The sequence below is a fragment of the Onychostoma macrolepis genome, chromosome 22 (genome assembly GCF_012432095.1).
Source record: "Onychostoma macrolepis isolate SWU-2019 chromosome 22, ASM1243209v1, whole genome shotgun sequence".
NCBI classification, from domain to species: Eukaryota; Metazoa; Chordata; class Actinopteri; order Cypriniformes; family Cyprinidae; genus Onychostoma; species Onychostoma macrolepis.
Genome location: NC_081176.1, coordinates 8,411,402 through 8,436,463, shown reverse-complemented (window position 1 = coordinate 8,436,463; position 25,062 = coordinate 8,411,402). Strand labels below are relative to the sequence as shown.

The 25,062-nt window shown below is 35.1% G+C and overlaps 1 protein-coding gene across 24 annotated transcripts in view; it reads right to left on the bottom strand.

Moving 5' to 3' along the window:
• ptprsa (protein tyrosine phosphatase receptor type Sa) overlaps positions 1–25,062 on the bottom strand; it is a 216,584-nt gene that overhangs the window by 148,473 nt on the left and 43,049 nt on the right. For 21 of the 24 annotated variants that reach the window (XM_058760412.1, XM_058760423.1, XM_058760417.1 and 18 more), the window contains exons 2-3: positions 22,350–22,461; positions 18,604–18,684 (exon numbers count right to left, since the gene is read on the bottom strand). The gene's annotated coding sequence lies outside the window, so the exon portion shown is untranslated. Of the gene's footprint in view, positions 1–10,199; positions 10,643–18,603; positions 18,685–22,349; positions 22,462–25,062 lie in introns of those variants that run through there. The other 3 variants (XM_058760414.1, XM_058760415.1, XM_058760413.1) reach the window with 3 other exon arrangements.

Genomic DNA, 25,062 nt, shown 5'->3' with positions numbered 1-25,062 from the left:
ATAAAAGACACACACATACAGTATATATTTTGAAAATATTTACATATATTTATATTCATATAATTTATATTTATAATACATATAATAATTATATTACACATCTAAATATATTAACATAACATTTTTCCTAAATATATACATGCATGTGTGTGCATTTATATATACATAATAAATATACACAACACACACATATATATATTATGTACACAAAAACTTTTATTTTAATCGTTACCAGCACTATATACATATATATATATATATATATATATACACATACACACACACACATAATATATAAAAAACAAAACCCCCAAAAAAACACTAAATAACCGAGGAAGCATATGATTATATATATGAACACTGAAAGGTTGTACCAAATCAGTCACGAGGTTCGGTTCAGTCTTAATAAAAGATGTCATCTCAGTATGTAGGCAGTGAAAGATGATGTTGGAACGGAGCCCTTGTAAAAACACAGACCTTCCCGAGCAGCAGTGAGCGTCTGATTCTGACCTCTGAAACACAGCACACGCCTCCGACATTAAGCCCACGGTGAGTCTATGAACACACATCCGCGCCTCCTTCAGCTCCTGCATCTTATTACTGAAGCGCTAGAGTCCGTGTGATCTGGAGCTGCCGCATGCGTCCCGTCGAGTGTGTGTGTTTAGATCTGATGCATGTTTGGCACGTGTGCAGAAATCGATGCGCTCCTTGGACACGAATGCTTGCTGATTTTATAGGATTCGTTGCTGATTTTGTTTCGTCTTGTGTTCAAAACTCCTGTCAGGAGGCATTGCAGTCATCATTAAATGGGTTCACTGGGAAAACACACTCAAAATAACACAGGGTTCAGAAGTCGAGAACCACTTCTGGAAAAAAACACTGGAACTGAGTGGATTTTTAATCATATACACATGGTACAGACTATATCCAAGCTATTAATCGATTTATGTTTTTTTTTTGTTTTTTTTATTTCAGACAGAAACAAACAATTAGACACGTAGAATATATATTTAAAAAAATAAATGAATAAATTATAAATTTTTAATAATTTATTGTTTTTTTTAGCATATACACAGTACAGAAAAATGTAAAGTATTTATTATATTTATATTTGTTTATATTTAAACATAAATAAGACAAATAATTGAACCGTAATGTAAAAATGTAAATACAAAAAATAAATAAATTTGAAAAAAAAAAAAAAAAAGATGAATTGACCGTTTTTAATATTTATAATATTTAACATTTGCACCATATTTAATATTTAATAATTAAATATTGAATATTTGGACCAATCAGATTCCACAGTGGGCGGAGCTACAAAGCACAAAGCCACAGCAATGGATAGATATAAATGCTACAAAAACAACAGACTGTGATTTATTCGATCCATGAAAGTAATATTCATATCAGACGACTCAATACTTCTGCACTTCATAAGGCGAAATGAACTCCACAATACGGCTGCCTATATGAGCAACACAAATCCCTTCAGAAAACAGCTAGTAATTGAATCAAGGCACCACACACACACACACACACACACACACACACACAAATGTGTTAGCATGACCTTCGGCTCTCAGCTGAATACATTTAGCTCGATTTCTCAGATCTTTCATGCGTTTTAGGATTCAGATATCTGCGGAGATAAACAAAGGGAACGATGGCCATCCATCACTTTCAAAACCCGCCATGCTAAACTCAAACAACACCGGCCTCTGCTACGAATGACTAGCACGTCTCTCTGCCGACTATTTGGAGAACAAGAGTGCAGTGATTTACAGTGTACAGGCCTCTTAGCTTATTAGCTCGTACGCGTATTAAGGTTCAGACGCTAATAGAGTTTGTGTAACATACGCGTTTCATGCTCAAAGTAAAGAGGCAGACGAGAGACAGATAGAAAAAAGTCCAAATAAAAACTATTTGGGAAAAAAAAAATGGTTTCATTAACTGTGATTTATTAAAGACAAGAACAAAAAAACTAAACACTTTATATAAAAAACAAATCTAAAAATAATTTAAATGAGAAAAATTTAAATAATATACAATACAATAAAATTTGTTTCTTATTTATTATATGATTAATGTCTTGAATTACAAAATATTAAAACAAATAATTGTAAAGGTTATAAAGATTGATTATGCAGATTATTTAACTGAATACATTAAATTAGTCATTTTAATTTAAAATTTTATATACATTTTGTAAATACTTTCATTTTAAAAATTATATAATTGTATGATAAAACTTAATATATAAACAATAATATATCATTTATTAACATTAATTAATGTATTATTTAGAAAACAATTAATCTATGTCGATGTTAGTAAATAATACTATTGTGCATTGCTTGTTCATGTCAGCTCACACTACAATAACTAATGTTAACAAATACAACTTTTAATGTTGTATGTTAAATGTATTAATAAATCTTGAAATTTACATTAACCAAGACTAATTAATGCTTATGCATAGTTAATGTTAACTGAAGTAGTTAATAAATATTAACAAATTAAACCTTACTGTAAAGTAAAACTATTTTTCTTTATTGGCATCGATGGTTCCATGAACAACCTTCAACATCCATATAACCTTTCCAAGGTCCTCTATAATAAAAAAAAATAATGTTTAGATTAGTGAATATTCTTCACATTAAGAATTGTTCTTTAAGATCTGTTCTACGGCATCGCTATGAAAGCTCCTTTTGAACTTTTATTTTTATTAGTGAAGGAAGATATATTAAGTCAATTTTGTTGTCTTTAATCACCAACACTTTATCTGAATCTTAATCATCCCTAAACCACCGCCGTGAAAACATCCTCCACAAGAACTCCAGACGGACTTAATCTCTCACAATTTCCCCAAAGCGAGAGACACTAGAGAAGTGGAAGAGCCGTTCAATTACAGGCCACGCTCCTAGTTAGCACATTTTATCCAGCGCTCATCTCTGGTTCGTTTAGTCGACTGCAATCCACCCACGCAGGCTACACCCCTCTGTTTGTTGACATTATCACCTCCCCAATCACGCAAGAGGAAGATAACACGCAATTCATCTCTTCATTCATTCATTCATTCATTCGGCCCCATCCCCAACGGCCAGATAAAACGCCTGTGTAAGCGGCGCCGAAACAAGGTCAGGATACGGAGGATGTAATGGAGCTAATAAAAGCAGATCGCGAGGCGATATTAGGCGCGGTAATCTCGGGATTTCATTCCCTGCGAATCCCTGCTTGCGTGAGTTTGGCTTCATGCCTCATTTATGACCAAAATGGGACGAAAACCTCAAAACGCACAAACCAAAAGGTGCCTTTAGGAAAACAAACAAATAAGATGAACGGCTCCGTCCTGGACTCGCAATATCAGACTCATTGGCAGGTTGTCGGTATTTTCCCCCAAAGGCGGTTGGGCTTTTAAAATGGATTACTTCTGCATGTCGATTTGTTTATCTCAATATATCTCACTTTCCAATTATGTTTTCAATGGCAGGAGGCTTTTGGCGATCTTAAATGTGAAGGCACAAAAAAGTACCACAAAAACACTGTTGGCAATCGTAAACTTCCTCTGGTGGCATCTCAGTTTGTCAAATATTATAAGACTATATCAGTAAATGTTGAAATTAACATTAACTAAGGCTAATAAATGCTGTAAAATCTTCATGTTAACAAATGAAACCTTATTATAAAGTGTATTTTTCCTACACCAAATTTTTTGTATTGGCGTCGATGGTCACACGAAGAATCATCAACATCTACGAAATCTTGACAAGGTACTTCATAGTGGAAAAATTGTTTCGTTAGATTATTAAAAAAATAAATAATTTTTACTATTTATTGAATTTACTTCGAATTTGAAGTTTTGCCAAGATTTTATTTCATTTTTTTTAATCAAGGAATTGTGATTTTGAATAGAAATAAAATTACAATTAGACACTGACAATATGCTAATGATAATCATTAAGAGAAAAAAAAAACGAATCTCACCACATGATGGCACACGTAATCAACCGCTCACATGTGATGTGCTCTATGAAGGACCGTAACGTAGAACATATCGCTGAGTTCAATTCACATAGAATGCGCTTTTGCATTGACAAAGATGCGACGCGGGCAACGGAATGGGAAAAAAACCTTGAGGGACACATTTTTTAGAATATCGTTTCACGCACAAAATGCAAGCTTAGCGGTCAAACGTTTCCATTAAGTGCATGCTGGAATCATGTATTTTAGTAATGTTTTTATGTTGACAAGTTAAATGTTTAAAAAAAAAAGAAAATTAAATCTAGAATCGGTCAAACAATCTGAAATAAAAAAAATTTTTTAAAGTAGAGAGTTATTTTTTTTTGCCATATCGACCAGCCCAACTTTTAAGAACTGCTGACTGAAAAGTTCTTTGAGGAACTAAAAATGATTTTTGGTATTTTGCTGGTATTTTCCCCCAAAGGCGGTATTACTTTAAAAAGGATTACTTCTGCATGCAGTACAAAGATTGATATGTTTTTCCCAATTTATCTGACTTTCCAATTATGTATTCAATGACAGGAGGCTTTTGGCAATTTCTAATATGAATGTACAAAAGAAAAGCAGCACAGAAAACATTGTCGGCCATCATATCCCACAAATACAATAAACATCTTCAGGTGGCGTCTCAATGCTGCAATTAAATGGGAGTTAATGATATTATCAGCCGGCGTCCTGCAGGCCTTGTATTTACACGTCAAAATGTCATATCGCATGAGGCCAGGGTTGGGGGATGTTGTGCGTGTAACAAATCATCTTTCCCTCTAGCTTGAAGAGATGGAGAGAGTGAACTCCCTCGCACTCGCTCTTTTACGCAGAATCCATAGCATAGCAGCTCAGTCGTGTTGAACACATCCTTGTCCGCTCAGAGAACACAATACAGCTATAATTACAGAGGCTCGAAACTGAAATGCCACGCAGGAGTGAACGTGATGTTTTTACACCTTTAACTTTCTGTGCTTTAAACGAAATCTAAAATCATACTTGGTTGGAATGGTTAATAATCATGGAATTTCACTTTGATAAAAAGTATGCGAATCTCACAAAACCTGTCCAAGAACATTGTATGCTGTAGAGATATTTTGCTTAAAATGTTTATTTACTGAAATATTTATTTTTTTGCTATTTTTCATGGCAGTTAAGCACATTTTCCTAAATTCTCATCAGGGTTATTAATATTGAAAACTGGAACTAAAATCATTAAAAAAAATAAATTCATTACTGATAAACATGAACTAAAATAAACATGAACTAAAACCAAATAAAATATTTAAAATAAAAGTTATTCATTTATTTATTTCATCTATTTGCCAAGATGACATTATACTTCATGGTAAATAAATTAATTAAAATAAAAATATATATATATACTGCAATAAACAATAATAATCACTCTCAAAATAAATACTTTTTCTTAAAAAAATAAATATAGTAACAGGAATTTTGATGGCAGTGTGCATAACTGTCATTTAAATTATTACATTTTATTTTCTTTATGCAACATTTTTTTGCTTTCTTTTTTCTTTGAAACGCAACGTATTTTCGTGAGGCTTAACCTTTAGAAGTGTTTGAATTTGATGCACTCGTAATGCACAAATGCAAATGAAAAAAAAACGTACTTGAGTGAGATAACTCACGCTAATTCAGCACTGACTAGAACAAAAAGAGATGTGATTTTTATTGAAAAACAGATCCGCGTTTCAGGAATGTAATGAGTTTCCAACAGAGCTTAATCACATGTTGACATTTGTGCTAGTTAGAGGCTATTGCGCTCCCTGTTTCTCTGCTGTCAAACCATTTTGTCATTCCTAATTAAGGGAGCATGGCTTGCATTGACAGGCAGGTATTTACTCGTGTTTAACCCCATCTACCCTTGACTGACTGTTTCATAACTACAAGGCCCCTCTGTCCACACAAATCCAGCTCCGGCTCCCAGAGGCCTGTGTTTTCATGCTTGCATTACAAACAATTACACACATCCATCAGCCCTCAAACATTCTCACCCCCATCAACGTATCTTGTCCTTCCCCCGCCTCCTCCTCCAACCCCGTTCCCCTCCGTCAGCTGGGAATCTACCCCCGATCCTAACAGATGTCCCCTGATTTGGGCGAAATGACAACAAAAGGCCGGGCTCTGAAAAAGCCATGGCTTTCCCATCTTGCCCCGAGCTTTCTGCTCCCACACAAAGGCCAGCGGATTAGCAGCTTTTAGCACATGAAAAAGCCCCTCATCCTGAAAACTGCCCCCTTAACTGGGCCCTGAGGTTTCTATAGGGTCACTATAAACCCCTTCAACTCTACTTGGTCCCAAACAAAACCTACCGAACCAGCATCCTGTCTTTGCCCCAACAAATTCCTACGCTTCACCAAGCAAGACATCTGATAACCATCTTAAACCTGCACACATCACTAAACTAGTACCATGATATTTGGAAAGTGCAATATCTAAGATATTCAAGAGGAATCTACCTTGGATTCACGGCTTTATTGTTTTGGTTCCACTTAATGACTTGAAGGTATTTTGAAGGAGTCCAATTGGAGTCGCCCCAGAGAAAGGTCATAACCACTCCAAGTCTATCAAACAAAGATCCAACCCTTTAATCTGGTTCATTGGGGTCTGTTAACTATCGAGCCAAAGTGGAGAATAAGTAGACCAATCACAGATGGCATCTTGACCTCCAGCCATGGAGAACAGGGTGGGGAAGGGACTCCACAACCCTCCAAGGGGTCATAACTCAGATTGAAGCCAAGGTGGGGCATGTTTATGACAGATCTGTATTGTCTAAATGTCCCAAGCTGGGCGGGACGCCTGTCAACCTGGAGTGCCAGCTGGTCATCATACTTAAAGAGCAGAAAGCAGAAAAATCACCATGGTGGGGGTAAACAACAAGTGCCCCCAATAAAACAACCAAACATATCGGGGCCAGTGGGAGGGGTAGAGGTTGGGTGGCGGGTGTAACGTGGATATAACGCCCTCCTACCGTAATGAACACATTATCACAGTGGCATCAGAGCAAGCAGAGCATATCATTGGTTCGAAATCCAGTCTTGCGGCGAGGGCTTTAAGCTTAGGGAGCGTGGGGAGAAGGTAGTAGCTTTTGGCTTTATCAGCACCGCCACAGTACTGAGAGCCCAGAGACCGGACGATCAGTCCTGCAGCGTCACGTAGGCAACTGGCCAAGCGTGAGATGAAATTAAACTTTGAGCGAGATGGATCAATCCCGTCAGCAGGGGCAGGTTTGCTTGGCGTCTTATCTCGGATTTGCCACTAACCTGTTGGACAGAATGGGCAACATAGGCCGGAGAGTTAATATAATTTACCAGCAGAGGCTATTCCTCATCTTCAACAAGACTTGTCATGGACAAGCGATTTACTCAGGAACTCGTCCGAACAAGTGCTTGATAATTCTGCCAGACTGACCGGTTGTCCCTTGGGTCGTAGCGCAAGGCGGCAACCGTGGCTGAACAGAGAGGCCTCGGCTCCTTCTGCTTGGATGTGCATGTGGATGCATGCGATGGTCGCATTAAAACCAGAAGAGCTCCTTTCAAAGACAGTGCACTCGTTCTTTTATAACAACCAGACAAATTGCACCCACCGTGAGCTGAAGAGCACCGATTTAGCACTCGGGACAAATTAAGAGGAATAAACACAATTAGCTGGCAGAGCTTAGGCGCTGGCGAACATCTCTCTTCCCCTCCCTTTTCTGCTGATAATGTGAGGCGCTGCAGCGCAGCTGCCATTACCGCCACCACTGCATCTGCCATTCAAAACCCAAGCTGATAATTGCACTGCTCTCCCCGTTTCACAAACTCACCTAATTTTATCTACGACTACGATCACATTGGCACACACGGGTTACAATAACCACTGTGAGAGGGAGCTTTTTGTATAATTGTTGTTTTGATATTTCTGCCACTCCATTAGCATTTCCTGCGCTAAATCTATGCATGGCGCCATTGAATACAAGGCTGTGCGGAACATTATTCAATAAAATGGTACTTTAGCAAGTGCTATAAGATCTATAATGCTAAAAGAAAACTTAATCCAAGAGAGATACTGCTCATTAAAGCATGGCACACTTTATATTTAGAGTGATCATTAGCTACTCTAGCTCACACAAACAAGGCGGCTAAATCTGTAACGCAAGCAAATGCAAGAGCGCTGCCCTTCTCTTCTCTCTGAAGTCGGGAGAATATTTATTTTGGCATAGCGTGGCCAGAATCTCTCTGAGGCATTGTCCTTTGATCCCGATTTAAAATGGGGGAAAAAGGTTACAGCGATAAGTGTAGGAAAACACAAAAAACGACACCAGAAGGAATAACTTCGCGGAAATGAATTTCAAAACCTTGGGGAAGACACCTTACAAAAGACATTTCACCAGAACTCATATCCTCAGCTCAATTCAATTAACTTTTCGTCCAGAGGTGACACGGAGTGCACACGGGAAATCAAAGTTAGTTCGGCAAACGAAGTTTTTACATCCGCTGAAAAATTCCTTCATTCTGACACCACCCGACTTCATTGATTTCTTGTTTGTTATTGCTTAGCGCCAAAAGAAAAATGAGCAAAACTACAGGTCTATATACCACAGCCACGGCTAATGGCTTCTGTTTGGCTGCATTCCTACGCATTTGTCTTAACATCTCTCAAGATCTGACAGTGATCAGCTATGATAAATCATCCAATTATAGTGACATTTAGAAACTAAAGCACACTTGTGAGTTCACAAGTTGCAACAAAAAATAAAGACTGCGAAAACAAACACATTTTAGTCATTAATGTTTAAAAAGCTGGTGCGTATTTCATGAAAGAATCAATAATGGCTGTCCTTTTCGTGTAGCTCCTAGAGTAGATCTTTGCCATCAAACTTAATGGATGAGATGTCAACAGGGTCTAAATCTAAATTTCTTGGAGATCAAAGCGAACTATTAAGCCAAACTTTTCTCAAAAGCAGAACCAGAGCACTTCAGTCCAGACTCATTCTGATACGGGGCCCCTGAAGTCACATTAAAGTGATTAATGACCCCTGCATTATCTATGACTAAACGAATCAAGACAATACCTGCACTATGCTTCCAGTCTCGCTCAAACCTTTACTATATGAACGCATATACTTTCAAATGAAAGTAAACGGCTATATTCAGCAGGCCATGGCGCAACTTAGCTAAAAGAAAGCATAACTTATAGACAAGCATGTATCCGCCATGAAAAGAGAGAAAATCCTCAATATAATGACTTTGCAAGAAAGACACTTGCTGAATAGAATCAATATTCTCTACAGTAATGACTTTTTCACGCTTTCTATTCAAAACCATAATGCAAAAATGTGTAATATATTATTTTCTACTCTATAAACTCCGCATTTGCAGCAAATGTCAATGAGACCATTACTTTAAACCTCCAGAAAGTTACTTTCCAATTTTCCTCATTATCTGGGTTTGTCTTTACTGCCTTTGTCTTCAAATTCTCAGAGACCTTGAAAAACATTAGTAGCCATTTTACAAAATAAACCTTGTTTTCTTTTGAAACTCACAGTGCATTCCAGTAACTCAACCAAAAGCCCATTTCACAGATATTAATAAAGCATTAACCCTCGACTGCACCACAAAGCAAGCATACACTTTAAAAAAAAATATATGCTACAACTACTGATTGGGGTCATGCTTCAAAACCAAAAGAATTACAATAAAACAAATCCAAATTGTCAAAAGTGAACAGACACAACATGACCATTCAATGCATTTCATCATATTTTTAAAGTGTGGGTCTTAGGGAATCCAAACAGAAGAAATTCAATATGTCAAAAGTCCTCTATGAAAATTATGTTATCAAATTGGTTTATAATCACTCCTCATAAGAACTCAAAAAGTTTTTAAGCTAATGAAAGTGTCACAAAAACCCCAAGCAGAACATGAGGCATACAACACAGCCTAATAAACCATATCAAAACCGTTAGACTCAATTACTTCCAACTTATGTCGCCAAAAACTGCACATAACGCACAAAAAACATTTCAATAGACACAACGTGATTACATAGATACAATGAAATCAAGCATTTTATCAATAGAATCTCTAAATAATTATATCCAAAGACCAGAAATTGTATAAAAAAGTTAAAAGTCTACATAAATTATTTTACGTTTTAAATTGACCATTTAAAAATTGTTTACTTACAATAGTTCCACGCGTGTCCAAGTAACTTTATTTCGGATCGATGCAGATGCGGTACGACCAAATAATTCCTCTTAAAGCGTCCTATGTTGCATCCATGTAAAACAGGAGGAAAAAAAACAAATAACTCCTTGGATACGCGAAGTTTTCAACGGGAGTAAACAGTTACCCGTGCCATGTCGACGGCGTCCGTGCGTAAACTCTCCAAGAGCGCACGAAACTCCACGGCCGCGCTTCAAAACGAGCTTTAAATATCGGTCGATAGTCGGTCCACCGCGTCCCAGAGCTGGATCGGATTCTTTTCTTTCAGGTCCCGGACTTCGACTGGGGGTAGGGGCAGTTTGGTAGGGGTTTCTTTAGCCCCCCTTTTCTCCCGCGCACCCTCCCCAAAAACAGCGGAGCAGGCGGGGGGAGGTCTCTGCGCGCTCACGTCACCAATCCGTAGTGAATGAGCGCGCACAGATGAGCTGCTCTGTCATTTGAAACCCGCACACTAAAACCATCCCACCTCCAAGATAAGAATACACGGGAGGGAATAAACTGCCCCCAAACAGATTCATTTAGCCAATTTGTTTTACAAGCCTACACATTTGCCCGTATGAAAAGAATGTTCTTGCACTGTAACCATAGTTTGATATTTATAGAAAACAACTACAGCTGACCCTTAAATTAACCATGGTTTTACTACAAATAATAATAATAAAAAAACATGGCATATAGCATATATGACATATAGTTAAACTTTGGCAACCACAAACTAACCATGGTTTTGCTACATTAACCATAGTTTAACCATGGTATTTGTGGTAAAACTGTGGTTATACAGATGGGAATCAATACGCCAAAAAAAAAAAACAACAACAAAAAAACAAAAACAAAACATGGTTACTATATAAAACCACAGTTAATTGTCTTAAGGGAAACCATGGAATGTTGTTTAGATTACTATAATTATGTTTTTATAAAAAAACAAACGATGGTATTTGATTTATCCAATCATAATTATACTGTTCCAGTTTTAACATAAATAAAATTGTTTCACTCAGTGCTCTAAGATATTACTACTACTAATACAGTGATGTACTATGCCGAATACTGATTAATCGCGACATTCAGCGTTTCCTAAAATTCGCTGTCGCCGTTCACGGCAATGACCCTTAACCTGGAACAAATACAGCGTTTATGAGTGGCTTTCACACAGAAACCGTTTTTGAACGCTACTGCGTAATTTTTTCCACACGCGCAAGAATTTGACCGTTGCGCTCCCTTCCCACGCATGACGCTCAAAGACGCAGTACTAACTACCAGACCTCGCGTTTTTTTTTACGCAAAACTTGTTCTGCATTATTTGAACTTTTTTCTTAGTAGAATCTAATGAGAAAGTAATTACAATGAATACAATAACAATAATATAATATTAATATAATATAATTTAAAACAATTCAAACTCAGATCAGTATTTTTTTAGCCCATGCATTTAATTATTTATTTTGTGATAATGGCAGACTGACTTTACATTATTACTTGGCCCATGATAACAATTAAAAAATATATAGTCTGTAAGGAACAGATATGCCTAAAATGAGTTAAGGGTCAAACAGTAATTTGCATTTGAAAAAACCAAAGGGTATTGTTATGTACAGTGCAGTGTATTAAAATTCATATAAATATCAAATGCAGCTCACAGCTCCAAAATGCATTTTGAGCTGAGATCTTACTGAAAAAATACATCATTGGGTGTTTATCAGAGACAGCATCTGTTTTATTCATGACAATAAATGATGAACGAATAAAATAAGTATCACAATACATATTGTGTTGACACACTGCAATTTAAAGGCCTGCACCTATTACAGCACCAAACAATGAACAAAGGCCTAGTGCAATAACTCATACTTTACAGAGACGCCCTGGAGTATTGTTTACACGCATTTTTCTCTTTATTTAAGGGCCACTGTGATCTCTACCATCATAAAGGGCCGAGGCCCAATCAGCGGGAACGCCGCATAAAGCGTCGCTGTGATTTTATGTTGATTTGCCTCATGTTTCTTACTCACACTTGCCTAGTTTAATCAGGCTTATAAATTGAGCACTATAGCGTGTCCCACGTTCTCCTGGTGGCAGAGAGCTTAGCATGGTAAATTTCAGCGGGGCTAAAGAGCCATTTGAGGATGCTGGGGGAAATGATAAAGACCACTTACCACTCGACATGCCCGATCCATAAGACCATAATGAGCATTGTATTCTGGAAGTGTTTTTGTCTGCACTTTTTAGTGTGTGGTTTAGAAATATCTATGTAGAACTATATAATATTTTTATGTTGTTATCATGCAGCTGACCACTCTTTTAAATCCAATATGTAGTTAGATATATAATTAGGTCAAAACTTGGCACATTAGAACTAAGGACCTGCACAAAATGTAGCTTCATTATAGCTACAATATGATCTCTTTTAGAAGATAAACACTTGAATAACAGGTTTCAGCAACCAAGCAAAGCAATACCCAAAGCTTAATTCAGTTTAGCATATGTGGAGCTAATAAACAAAAAGCATTAACTCACAAAGCACTGTTTAGTGTCACAATCATTTTTAATAGATTCCATGAGTAGCTTCAGGGCACAAACGATTGCACTGTATTTAATGGTTGTTTTTCTGAGGCAACTTTGAAGCTGCTTACCAAAAAACCTTAGCCTTTCTGAGGTGCTTTCAAAACTTTGGGGCGTGTTTGACAGTGAGAAAAATGATGGGGGCTGATGCTCGACGAGTTTTGGGGGGAAAACGCATCAATTTCAGGGGGCCTCGTACAGAGCCTTGGGGGACCTCCTTTCGACACGCTACAGAAATGCAGTCTCTCCATCAACAGAAAATGCAGCAGCTTTTATCTTTAGATCCACTATGCGGAGAACATGCCTCTGAATACACAGCCTATCTTGTGTGTGCGTGCATGTGTATATATGTGTGTATTTGTCTACTGAAAGTGAACTGATCCATAGCCAGGAAGGAAAGCAGACTGACAGCTATTAGAGTGCAACTGTGCTGTCTTATCTGCTGCCTGACAGGAATCTACAAAGACCCACTGCAGAGATTATGAATTCATTACAGACAGTCCTCACACACACACACACACACAAAGGGGTCTATATATTCACAGTGAAAGGAGAGGTCATTCGTGTTCACTATCATAAATATTAAACGTGACTGTCTTGTCGCTTTTGAACGAAGGAGAATATGACTGTTTTTCAAAAGATGCAAAGGTGAGGTCATTCCTCCCTCATAGGACCAGAGGGAGAGCAGGTTCAAATGCTAAAACGGCTAGAGATGTACTGTGCTTTCTGTAGTCAACGGTCAGTGGAACAAGGGGGCGTGTCTAGAACGTGAAATACGACACTCAGGGATGTCTGCGGTCTGTTTCTCTGCAGGATAACAGCAGAAAGACTCTTAAAGGACTAAAAGGCAAAAGCATTTATCAGAACTAAAAGAACATGCGTATTATGAGGTGCAGAAGCACTGAGGCAATGTGTTTCAGACGGTGCCAAAGAGACTGAAAGAAAAGGAATGTCAGGTAGAGGAGGAGAATGGATTTGGAAATAGTTTACCTAAAAATACACTCACCCTCATGTCGTTTCAAAGCCAGACGGGTTTCTATCTTCCAAGGAACACAAAAGGAGATTTAGAGCCGATTTTTCCCCCTCTTTTCCACACAAAAACAACCATAGAGTGACTGCACTAAACTGTATTTATCTTCAGAAAGGAAAAATGAAGTATTAAATTAATATATCACTTGCACTATATTCCCAGCTTTCAAACATTATACAAAAGCTTAGGGACAGACCAAAATAAATTATTATTAGAATATCGAATGACTTATTATTAAAATACTATTAGTTATGATTAGAATATATCAATCCATGGTTATATCTGTGTATTATTTAAATGGCTTTTATTCATGTTTTGAATCAGCTTTTATTTTTATACTTTAATTTTAGTTACATGTTTAGTAATTGTATGAGCTTTTGTAAATTTCATTAGTTTTTGTTTGTTTTAAATATTATAATTTAGATTTCATTTATTTTTATTTCAGATTTAGTTTTATTTATTTATTAAACTAAATAAAAAATATAATTGTGTTTGGCAATTAATTGAAATGAAGTTTTCATCTAATAATCATAATTTAGTTTATTTCAACTAACAAAAATGTTTAACAGTTTTAGTTTACATTTGTAACCTTGACTTTGGTGTAATCAACTATTATTGATGTTACTGTTGGTGTAAAATGTTCCTGTTTCAAGATTTGAACGTGCACAAATGCGAATTGCTAAAATACAATTCATATGACATCAGAAATGTAGCGCATAACTCATATGGACTACATTTCAAATTCACATATGGTGCATTTTTATGGCCGTGTTTGAAATTTGACAGCCCTGGTCCCTATATACATATGTTGGAAATGAGCAGCGAAAACATTCTGCCAAATATCTAATTTTGTGTTTTACAGAAGAAAGAATTCATTGGGTTTGGAGCGACATGAGGGTGAATAAATGATGACAGGATTTTCATTTCATACACCGTGCGAGGAGAGCAGGTGAGCTGCAGGAAAGACAGTAACGGAAAGAAAGGGGAGCTCAGGAGACACGTGCGTGTGTGTGTGTGTGTGTGTGTGTGTGTGTGTGGAGGATGGCAGGTTGCCGCCGTTCTGTGCCGTGGATGTGTTGGCCTTATTTGGAGTCAGAGACTCTCTGGTTGTTTACCCAGCAGGTCAGAGGGCCGCTACACCGCAGCACTGCAACGCAAACACACCGCCTGCCACCGCGAGGAACTCATCAGCACATATCTGCTCCAGCCTGACACACACACACACTCATGCTCTATATCGCAAGATTTGTCTCATACAAACACTCAGCTTATAAAGAGAGGCAGCTACTAACTCTCTCTCTTAGATACACATAAGGCTAGGCGATACAGCTAATGTTCAATATATGTGTGTCCATTACTTTCAACCCAACAGCCACTGTGGCAGAATAGATATGGAATGTTTAATAAAAGCAGAAAAATGTAGTTAAAAAGAAGGAAATAAAATGAATACAATTTAAGTTGGTTTGTATAAACGTGTCTGCCAAATGCATGAACGTAAACGTAAAAAAAAAAAAAAAAAAAAAATCAAGTGCTGTCTCGCACAATATTTACTAATGTTCATAAGTTACTGATACATTTAATAATAATATTAATAATAATAATAATATTATTATTATTTATAAAATATATGAATATTTATTTTTATATATTTATAAATTAACAACATATATTTACAAAAGACAACAAAACAATATAATTATTATATATATATATATATATATATATATATATTATTACTACTACTACAACTACTACTATAAATAATAAAAATAAAATCAATAAGAATATAATTTTATAATAATAATAATAATAATAATTTTATTAAAAATAATAATAATAATAAATATTATTATTATTATATACAAATGTATTAAATTATACAATTATATCATATGTGTATTATATGTTTGTTATTATTATTATTAATACAAGAAAAATATATATGTATTACGTACATTAAAAGGTAAAATAAAACTAGTAAACAAATCAATAAATATTTTGCACAATACATTTTATAATTATTTATAATAACTGATAATATTTCTAATAAAAATAACTATTAAAATAACAATTATTTGTATTTTTTTGTATATAAAAATCATTGCAAAACTGAGGTGTAAAAATGTCCGAATGCACACTTTTTTTTTTAATAAACAGGGCATAGCAATTTTTAAATTGCAATTGTTTTTCATTGCAATAAATCAAAATGTTGGTTAATTAGACATTTTAAGCAAATAATCTAGAACATACTATCACAGAGCCCCAGACACACAAAAGTTCTGTCCAATCTTGATTCCAGCTTGTGTCGGTGTGTTTAGGACTAAAGTCTCGTCGGTTTACACAATGGCAGGTCAAAGTAAACAGGCCCGTGTGTCTGCGGCTCCCACGCCTGCACAGACCCAGCCGGGACACGAGAGGATTTGCCCACAATGCACTGTGCCCTCGAGCGGCTCTAACTCGGTCTGGCACAGCAGATCTGCAGCATTCAGAGCCGGATCAGAGCCGCGACACACTGCAGTCTGGATATGAACGGAACTTCAAGGCAAGCACACTCACAGACAATGGCACACAGAACCAGAAAACCAACGGAGAACCACAGAAGAACGTGGATTTTCTCTAGATTACAGTACATCACATACATCATTTGTTTTTTATTATGAAAGCAAGATATATGATATATTAGATATGATTAAGGGCTTGAACACAAGCAAACGCACAAACAGAAAGGCGTATGTGACAATAATGGCGAGAAAAACTGATTATAAACATCACACAAATACAAAACGATCCTCTTCATGAACACGACAGGCGATCTGTCTGAAAGCCATTAGCTGAAGACATAAGGCTTTGATTCCAAACACCAGGAAATTATTTAAACCGTTATTTTACTATTGGTTATAATTAGTTATTTGAGATTCTATTTCAATCTATTACATTTATTATAGTATTATAGTTTCTGTTTTTTTTCTTCTTAATTTTTTTCCAATAATTATTTTTAATTTTTTTTAATGTCTTATAGTTTTTATTATATTTTGCTTTTGTTTTTATTTTTTTATATTGTTTTCATTTTATTATGTTCTTAAATATTTTATTAGTGTTTTAAAAATATTTCCATACAGTTTTATCAATATTTTCAACTGTATTAAAAATGTATTATTATTATTATTAATAATAATAATAATAATAATAATAATAATACTGCTGAAAATGAGGTGAATAAATGTCCGAATACAGTTTTGTTTTGTTAATAAAAAGTTTATTTCGATAATCACAATATTGCGTAATTTTATATTTCTAAAAGAATAATAATAATAATAAAATAAAAAACTATAACATTTTTTGTGGAATAAAACAAATAAAAATCCAGAACTTCCAGATTCTAGCTTCATTTACTTTTCTTTAAATACCGCCATTACTAATCAGAGCTTTGCTAATTGAACAAAGCTAATTTATTGCATTGTTGTTTAAAGTTGCAGGACGAGGCCGAAGCGACAGAGTTAATGCAAAAGCGGCATAAAGATTAATAGCTTTATTTAACTTTATTAATTTATTTAAATGCAATTTCGTCCGACAGAGAGCAACACCTCGCAGAAACGAGACCCAAACGGACGAGTTTCTCGTGTTCAATTATCTGTGGTGTCCGTACAGATTCACGCGTACAGATAAACGCTGTTTCCCGGCGCGAGGGAGACTGTGCAGCGTAATAAAGCAGAACGAGCTTCACTGCCGTATCTCACCTCTCAGCATCGCAAACAGCCCAGGGATACGAGTCTGCATGCGTCGACCTGCTCTGCTCTGCTCTCCACTCGATGAAAAGAAACCGGCAGCGAGCGCAAATAATCGGGCCATTTGGCCTGTAATACGCCACAGACTTAAGGCTAAACTCCAGAGTCAATGAGAGCAAACAACAAGGACACACTCGAGTACCGCTGTTAAAAACAGATCACTGAAGAGCTGAAACAACTCAGAAATTAAGCACTTCACCTCTAATGTGTCACATATGCCAAAAGCTGCCTTTCTGAACCAAATCAAGCCAAATAAAAAAGAAATTTGGCCTCAAAGAGTGAATAAATGTGCATTATATCACATAAAAGCACATGAATAGACACACTAAGCCTGCACTGATGTCAATAAGGATAGATGACAGCCTAAAAAATGCTATAAAAAAGCATTCATTACAGGAATCAGTAAATTTTGAGGAATCAGTACTTTTAAAATGAAATAATTCTAAAATAATTCTAAAATTTTAAATAAACATTAATAAATGTATAAATATTATTAATAAAAAGTATATATTTAAAAAACATTATATATATATATATATATATATATATATATATATATATATATATATATATATATATATATAGTAGTGCTGTCAATTGATTAAATAAATTAAATTAAATCGCACATTTTTCTGAAATTAATAACGATTAATCACGATTAATTCCATCTAACATTAACATTTTTATAAAATTTTTATTGCAATAATTTAATATTCAATCCTTACATTAATGTAGAAACAACATAAATACAGTATATTTTTAATATTTGTACAATGGAATTTTTATCTTTAAAAATTACAATTAATATTAAACAATATATTTTTATGTGCTAATTCATTAAAATGAAGTTAAATATTAAATCACACACATACACAAATTATATATATATATATATATATATAGCATAAAACCTAGACCATAAATTAAAACTTTTTTACAGAAAGTAAATAGGGTCAAATAGTGTTTGAGCTCATGAAGATTTTACCTCTCTGCTGTTTTTAATATTCCTTCTGCTTCATTCTTCGGCTGTTTTTAGTGGCGTTTTCTTCAGCTGCCTCGGTTGAACCTTGAGTAAAGAGGAGAAAGAAAGAGAAAAGCTAATGAAAAGGACTGACAAATGAACCGCTCCCTCCTGAGTTCATAGCAAAGACTGCAGCTTTCTGAAGATGCAAGAGTGACCGTCTACTAGTCAACACAAGAGCCGATCAATACGCTGCTTTCACCATTTCCAGCCGTTTTTCAGTTGTGATCATGTGTAATGAGGGCAGGGCTTAATGTTAAAAACAAGAAGTTCACTTTTGACCTGAATGGCACAAAATATCACTAGTTTATCATTAACATGACTTTGAGATCCTATTATGCTGCAGACGCATAATAGAATGCAAAAACTAGCTTTCCTGTAGCTCAAATAGTAGAGCATGGCGCTAGCAACGCCAAGATCATGGGTTCGATTCCCAGGGAAAGCAAGAGCTGATAAAATGTAAAAACTGTAACTTGAATGCAATGTAAGTCGCTTTGGATAAAAGCGTCTGCTAAATGCATAAATGTAAAATGTAAAAAAAACACAAAACCAAGTGTCGTTTATTTTAAATGTTCAACAAAATTGCCATGCTATATGGCAATTTATCACAAACACAACATTAACAGAGCTTTGAGCTCCTGTCGCGCTGCAGACACTTTTTGGAATACAAACAACATCAAATCAAATGTTCTTGCTTTTAAAATGTTCAATGAAACATTTCGCTAGTTTATCGCAAACACAACAGTAAGAGGACTACTGTTGTGCTACATTGCATACTAGCATCATATTATGACACTACAGACTTATTTTAAAATACAAAATTAATCTCTGAATGTTTTAAAATGCTCAACGAAATTCCACTTTTTTGCTAGTTTATTGCAAACACAATAACAAAACTTTGAGATGCTGTTACCACGCAATTCATAATTATTTATTATTATGCTCATTTGACTCATTTTAGAATGCAACACAAAATCAAGTGCCCAGTATTTCGAAATGTTCAACGAAATGCCATTTTTGCTAGTTTAACCCACACACAGTAATGAAATTTTGAGATTGAGAATTTTACCTGCGCAACAATGCATATTTGTGTCGCATTATGAATTGCAGACACATATTGTAACACAAAAACACTAAAATCAAACTTCCTCGCTTCTAAAATGTTCAGTTAAAACCTTTCGCTAGTTTATCACTAACACGACAGTAAAGAAACTCTGAGATCGTGTTGCACTTCAACGCATACTTCTTGTGTTGTATTATGATTTGCAAACACATTTTAGAATGCAAATAAACACAATATTAAGTGTCCAATGTTTTGAAAAGTTCAGGAAAATGCCATTTTCGCTAGTTTAATCGCAAACACAACAGTAACAAAATTTTGAGATCCTGTCGCACTACAATGCATATCTAGTGCACTTGCTTTTAAAATGAATTTGTAATTTCGCTAATTTATTGCTAACGAAGCATGGAAATCCTGTTGTGCTACAATTCATAATTGTGTTGTATTATGATTTTAAGACACATTTTGCAAAAACACACAAAGTCAACTGTCGTCGCTTTTAACATTTTTTTTTACTTTTGCTAATTTATCACTAATGCAACATTAACGAAACTTTGAGATCCTGTTGCGGTACAATTAAGAATATTATGTCATATGATGTCATGTTATGGATTGCAGACTCATTTTAAAATGCCAAAACAAAATCACAAAAGTCCTCACTTTTAAAGTGTCCAACAAATTTCTCTTTCCGCTAATTAATCGCTAACGCAACAGTAAACTTGAGATCCTGTTGCGTGCTACAATGCATAACTGTGTCATTTTATGATTTCAGACACATTACATGAATACTCAAAAGCAAGCGCCCTCACTTCAAAAATGTTCAACGAATTTCTACGTTCGTCAATTTATCGCTAATGCATCATTTTCATGCTAGTGCTATCAGAAACAAGCTCTAGCGAGTTTTTTGTACTTTATCTCTCAGCTCATCCCTCCCTCTCTCCCTGCCCGTAGACGAGCCTCAGCCTCCTTCGGGACGTGGTTTCCACGACAACCAGCCAGCCAGCCAGCCAGCGGGCGGACATGATTCCTCGTCCTGATGGGACGCTTTAATTCGAGACTACCCAATCATAACCGCTGAGTGCCGCGAGAGGTCCCACAAGGCCTCGGGGCAGGGAGGGTGGGCCGCACGGCGCCCTCTCAGCTTCGGCTGCCAAAACGAGCCAGTGCCCGCGCTGGGAATTTGTTTAATGTACGACATTTATTCGGCACACACACGCTCCCTCGCAGCAGACGCTCCCTCCGTCAGACGCTTCATTAATCAGGCTGAATATAGCATAGCTGTAAGCTAACGCTAGCACTAACCCACTGGGGGGACGTGACAGTACATTAGCCTCTGTGTGAGGAGAGGACGGCGGGCCGTACGAGGGGCTGTGAGGTATCGTAGTGTGTCGCGCACTTGAGCGCGCTCTAATAAGAGTCTAAATGTAGCCGGTTTTCTCGGGGCCCCTCTAAAACACTGGCATGAGAAACGGTCACCGTGCGACAGATGGCCGAGCATCATGGTGCAGGGTAAATCGGGAGATGGTGGAAGCGTGATGAAAAACAGTGTGCAAAAGGCTTCATCGGAGCGCAGGTTTTCAGAAGCACACGCGTGATGTGAAGAGAGTGAGGCACACGTCCTGCACTTATTTTACTCTTCTTCAGCAAGGATTAAAAAAATATATAGTCAGCAGCACTTCACTTGAAGCCTGGATATATAATGCAATATAACACTGGAAACTGTTAAGTTTTAACAGATGATCATAAGCTAATGAAAGTATGATAAAGCTAATAACAATAATAATAATAATTATTATTATTAATATAATGCATTTAAATAATTCATAATACACACTGAAAACGAACTGAAATTAAACCCACGAAATAAAATAAAATAAATATTAATTTGTTAAAATACTAAATATTTAAATATATTAATAAAATATAATAATATAATATAAATAATAAGCAACATTAATATAATTCATACATATTATTATTATTATTTTTATTATTAGGTCAACTTAACCACTAACTAAATATTTTTTATTAATTTATGAATCAATTAACATTTGTTTTTATAAATGTTTGTAAACATCTTATCTTTTAACAAATTAATAATAAATTTAATAACAACAATAATGCATTATAAAGATCATAATTCATAATACACACAATGATTGTAAGCTAATACAAGAAAAATAAAATGAAAAAAGGAAATAATTTGTATATGAATACTTTATTAATAATAAATTTAATAATTATTTACAGTCTAAAATAATTTACTGATTATTTTGTATAAAATAATAAAAATAAATTTAATTAAATTCTCATTTCTTAAAAAAGTATGTAACTAGTATCTTTTGAAAATTTAATTTTGTCAATTCAGATTATTTTTTCATTACTGTATTATGGTAGTAAGAATGAGAATGAGGTAGTAGAGAATTTGTGTGTAAAATGTGCTTGATTGTTTAAAAACATTTATAATATCAATGCATAATAATAATAATAGTAAGACGTCAGTGTGTTTTGAGCAGTGAAGCAGCTCAGATGGGTGTGAAAGCAGATCTGCAGTAAGAGTGTGCGGGTGACTTTGGGAGTGTTGTGGCGACCGCATCGAGCCGAAGCCCCAGAGGTCACAGCACAATGAAGAGCAAATTGATTCAGTTACCGGATAAATAGATCCGCGTGCCAAAGTCAGGCCAAACTTATGGCTCGTGTGTTTTCATCGGCACTCCTGGGAATGTTTGCCTGACGCTGTCATCCGGATACTGGAGCTCCTGCTGAACAACAGGGAGAAATTCTCAAAAACAGCTCCTCATATACAGCAACGACATTCATGAAGTCTGTGTTTCTCCATATACCACAGTCATCTCACAAACTCTCAAATTTGCCAAGAAAACCAAAATCTGAAAACAAACGTCAGAGATCTTGATATGACCTCAAACAATCTCAGCTATACTTTTACATTGACTCAACTGAGTCCAAACGGACAAGTCTCACACTTCACATGCCAAAGTCAAACCACAAAACAACTAGATCAATATTTTAATTAATTAATGTGATTAAAATACATACTAAATATTTAAATATATTCATTTAATATAACATTAACAATACATATTAATATTAAAATGTGTTATTAGAAAACGTATAAAAAATATATCTATATTAAATTTTACAAGTATTACAATTAAAATATAACATTAATATAATTTATGTTATTATTACTATTAGGCCAATTTAACAACTAGCTAGTAAAATAACTAACTGATAAAATAAAATAAATACTAAAAATGTAAACATGTTAATATATTATTAATGTTTTATTGTAATTTAATTAATTTTATTAAATGTAGTATTACAATTAATTAAAATATAACATTACTTATATGCATGTTATTTATTAGGCCGATTTAACCAGTAAGTAACTAAATATATATATATATATTTAATAAATATGTTTAATTTTAATTTAATTTTTAAATGATTTTATTTAATAATTTTATGTAAAATATATAAAATGCTTTCTTAATATATTATTATTAAATATGATAACTATTACAATGAATATATGTGACCCTGGAGCACAAAACCAGTCTTAAGTCGCTGGGGTATATTTGTAGCAATGGCCAAAAATACATTGTATGGGTCAAAATTATCGATTTTTCTTTTATGCCAAAAATCATTAGTATATTAAGTAAAGATCATATTCCATGAAGATATTTTGTAAATTTACTACTGTACATTTATCAAAACGTCGTTTTTGATTAGTAATATGCATTGCTAAGAATTCATTTGGACAACTTTAAAGGCGATTTTCTCAATATTTAGTTTTCAAAAAAATGCGAAAAATTGACACTTAAGACTGGTTTTGTGGTCCAGGGTCACATAAACACATTAATATAATTCCCATATATAAAATTATTATTATTATTATTATTATAACTATTACTATTATAATCAGTCCAATTTAACCACTTTAATAAAATGTTTTATTAGTTTTGTTAAAATACATACTAAATATTTAATTATATTAATATAATTGTCAGTAGGTAATCCAACGCAGGAACACGGGAATACATATAGACATATAACAGCGGACCGGAAACAATGGGCAGAACACACTATAAATACTCAAATACAGGGACAGGAAGAACCAAATATGGACAAACAGGAACGAAACATGTGACAATAATATTAAATGAGTATTATATATTAATACAAAATATTAAAGTGATTACAATCAATATATAACATTAATCAAATTCATCTTGTAATATTATTATTATTGTATAAAAGGTATCATTTACATTACTTTAAATTAGTGAAAAATGATCTGGCCATGTTCGGATGATCTCTAGCGTGTACAAACAGCGACATTAGACGGATTCTCTCCTTCATTTCAAGCGGTCTTGTTTTCTTGAATAAATCTCTCCATCTCGACTCGAATTTTATTAGCAGGCCTGTTTTGGCCAGATAAGTGCTACTGCTCTCATTAAAAACAGCCAGCTTTTCCATAACTGCAAAATAATAATTACTGCTTGGCCTGCCAGTTCTTGTTGTTGTTGATCTGGACGGCTGTATCAGACAGCTGTAGCTCAATGACTGCAGTCCAAATGAGCAGATCTTAAGCACGCCGCGACCCCAGACGCACATCCTCATGATCCGCCTCATTACCCAGCTCTCCAAAGCTGGAATCCCTAAAAAAAATTAATTATTGTGAGTTTTTTAATCAGAGTAATCTCATTGCCCTTGGCTGACATGGTGACATTGGGAAGAGCTCTCGGCCACAGATGCGTCGCAGCCGGAGGAACGGACACGTCGGATTAATTACGATAAATCAGTCGCTCCACACCTGTTTACGGCCAAACGCCTCATCGCTCATGTCCGGAGCGCCTGGAAAACCTGGAAAAACTCATACCATATGGGTGTTTGTTTAACTGCTGCCACTTTTATGTGCTAAGAGTTGTTTATTTTTGGTAAAAGTAACCAATTTCATTGTAAAAAGTATATATTTATGGTGTGAAAATGATTTATGTCAATTTTATGTAATATTTTCCGCAGTTGTGACGTTACTTCGACAGCAACCAACACTTTTGCCACCAATAAAGTTTTATCAAAAGTTATTGTTCTTATTTGTCAGTGAAACAACAGCTTAAGAAGTCTTTAAAATGAGATATGAGATGGAAATATGTTAAGAAAACCAAGAAAAATATACGCAAATATCGCTTTTTCAAACTAAGTAAAAAAGGGGTTTAATTGTGTGTATTTAGGATGCAAAAATGCAATTCAGCCATTTTGTTCAAAAACGTTTCATAAAACAAGATACACACGAAATGACTCCCACATTTTTAATAAGTAATATAAACAAACAAACAACA